Source organism: Octodon degus, unplaced genomic scaffold (genome assembly GCF_000260255.1).
Source record: "Octodon degus isolate 3935 unplaced genomic scaffold, OctDeg1.0 scaffold00041, whole genome shotgun sequence".
Lineage (NCBI taxonomy): Eukaryota > Metazoa > Chordata > Mammalia > Rodentia > Octodontidae > Octodon > Octodon degus.
In genome coordinates this window covers 2,304,915-2,308,178 of record NW_004524617.1, presented here as the reverse complement: position 1 = coordinate 2,308,178, position 3,264 = coordinate 2,304,915, and the positions used below count along the sequence as shown (strand labels likewise).

Here is a 3,264-nt window from a genome sequence, read left to right as displayed (position 1 = left end):
CCAATAATGTCTTTGAATGGTCTCCATGTCTCTTAAATAAAATGTCTAAGATCCTAAATATAGCATCTAGGTCTTTCTAAAACCAGACTACACTTCAATATCCCAAAATTTGTTTTTCTGTCGACATTTAAGGTCATTCATTAATCATCTCTCTATCCTTGTTTTTGTTGCCTCTTATCTCCATAATCCTTTCCTTCTCAAGTGAAAATATCTTCTGGACAGCTTGTTAAAGCAGATTCCTAAACTTTAGTTCCTTGCATTTGGAATTAGGAAGTGTATGGAGAAAATTAAAGACCGGCACTTCTATCGACCTTCTAGATGCTGCTGGTCCAGTGACTGTACTTTAGTAATAGCAATCTAAAAAATAACCCAATTGAGAAAATCGGTAAAGACTGTAGCAAAGAGGCTAAGTTAGGTACCATTGTTTTCAGCCAATATAGCATAATTTAAATGTGGTCACTATATGGTAATGCAAATATGTCTATACTGATCTTGTTTAGTACAGTGAGTACATTTGTATGTTAATTCAATTGTAATCAAACGGAGAGCACAGAGGCACCTTAACATAGTAGGAAGTTGTAATAAATAATTTCTTAACTGAATAGAAATATCACCAGTTTACATGGAGAGACTGACTGGAATTATACACAAATACATTTGCATTTGGTGGTGCCTTTCTTATGTGTGTGCACATGAGAGTTTTCAGCCTTGTTCAGGCTGCATCAGGAAATGGAATACACTGACCTCAGGAGATGAACCCGAGTAAAGGCAAGGAAGGGGTTAACAGTCTTGGGTCTAATTCTAAAAAAAAACACAGATGGCATAAGGGCAGGATGGAAGGAATATCACCTCGAAGCAGGACATGTGAAATAGGATGGGAGAGTGTAGATATTAAGAAATTTAGTGTGACTCAACAGTAATAAGTTACTGCTAGAGTGAGTAGATTGCAATGACCAAAGGCATAGACTCTGAGATAAACCCCATGACATTTTGACAGTTTAACAAATGTCCTGCCAAGGACCCAGCTGTCTTTCTTTCCTTGCCACAGAACTCCCATTTTTCCTAGAGTGGCAATCTTCATTAATGTTATGTATTGGCAACACATGAAGACTTTCCCAGGCATATGTGGAGATGGAATCAGTTTCCAGCTTCACAGCCTCTATGAGAGATTTGACTGGGACTGTTCTTGTGGTACATATGCAAGGCCAAGTTTCTTTCACACTTTTTTTTACAATAGTCCTTTACCAACATTACAAAACAAAACTACATCTTTGATCTACCCCAGTGGTCACAGTGTCCAAGAAACATTTATGCCAAATAAAATTACAAGTTAATATATTGGAGACTGATTTTATTCAGCACTAGGACTTGAACCCTCAGCCTCACGATTTCTAGCAAGCACCCTATCAATGAATTACATCCCCAACCCCTGAAATCCTTTTTTTAAGTCAAAGAATCCTCAAGAATATACTGTCCATTCAGTTAATATATTCATTTCCAATAAAAACTCCATAGATATGATTAATGATTACTTGTCAAAAGCTCAACAGATACATTGTTTATGTTATGTGGTTACTAATAAGTATATTTGTTATCAGTAATTATAGCTCTAACCCAATTTAAATAGACTTAGAATCATAGTGACTTGTTTTTAAAACAAGTCCATGTTTAAAACAAGTCCATGTTTAAAATAAATCCATGTAGATACAGTTGTTATGCAGAAGTATGGTAGATAGGTTAATAAAAGACTTTATGATATAAAGATGTATTAAGTTAGGATATAGTTCTTTGGGGAAGTGGAATGAGATATGATGTAAAGCAAAAAGTCATGTTTTAAAAATTTCATTTTTAAAGATAAGTTGTTAAGTGGATAATGGTAAATATAATATCACTGTGGTACTGGGTTCCCCTGAACACAAAAGAGTAACATGACACCTTTCAAATGTTAGTATTTACAATATTCTAGGGGTGAAAAATACATATCATCTTTAAAATGAAGCAGATATTTCATTTTATAAACTATTTTTAGAATTTTATAAACACAATGATCTCAATACTAAATGCAACAGAAGTTCATTTTGGAACCGTCCTCCTTGGCTTGGCAGGGGAGAGGGAAAGCACTGTTATCATCCCCCTATTGCAAGAAATCAGTAAAAGCCATAGTAGTTTCTCTTGGCCAAGAAACTGTTAGCCCTATTTGAATGATCTCCTGCAGAAATTCTCAATTAAATGAACTCCTTTCAAGTTTATCATCTTCTTCTCACATGGGCAAGTTGGGTTGGTGAACACTGAAACTCCCACGAAATTGATTTTCTGGTAGCAACTTGCTGACTTTCTTTTGAGAGTGGAGGAATTGTGAAAACCTACATTTTTCTCTTTAGGCTGTTAGCAAAATTATTCCCACAATGAAAGGTTCCATTTGTTATCTTTTTTTATTGTGATACCTTAGGAAATATGTTCCCAATTTAATTTTCTCTTGAGACAATCGAGTTCCAAGAAAATTGACTTCATTTTTAATTTCTATACAAAAGAATGTCAGATTAAAATCAGTGAATGTTAGAGCTGGGATTTGGACTTGAATGTTTTATTTTTCTCCCCATTATCCTACTGTTTCACCTTAAGTGATAGTTTTCAGGGTAGATGGAAAGTAAAAGGAAAGATATAAGGAAAGAAAAGGATTATGATATCCAGTGTTCATGGAAAAAGTGATGTCTAAATCAACTAAAATACAGTATTATCCAAAAACTTCAACAATATTCACGGTTTTATGAGGACCAGAAATATACTATGGGAAGAGGAACTCAGGGAAGTTTTAGCATTCAATGAATTTCCATCTTAGTTGCATGGAAAATGAACATAATTTACCTTTTTGTACAATAACTTTTATCTGCTCTTTTTCATAACACATTCCACTGGTATACTCACTCATATATTATTATTTAACTAAAAACACTGAAACTTTTTTAGGAAAAGGATTAAACACAAAAAGGAAATGTCTCTTGTCTGTTCTTCCCCTTTTCAACACTACTCCTTAAAAATAAGAACTAAATGAGCTCAGATAACTTGCTCAGTCTAACTTGAGCTAGTACACATCTATCTAAGGGGAGAAATTGTTTGAGTGGAAATTATTTCATTCAGATGCAATAAACGGACACTAACCTCTGAAAACACATTTTTAGCACTGACACCACTGTGGCCTGACTTATTATGAATCTATGGGTGAGTCCAGCTTTTCTTTTTTTTCATAATTTTATTGATAAACAG

General features: G+C 34.2%; 1 protein-coding gene across 3 annotated transcripts in view; it reads right to left on the bottom strand.

Annotated features, from left to right (window-relative positions):
* The window catches only part of Dmd (dystrophin), a 1,613,500-nt gene that overhangs the window by 913,457 nt on the left and 696,779 nt on the right, over nt 1–3,264 (bottom strand). The window lies entirely within an intron of this gene.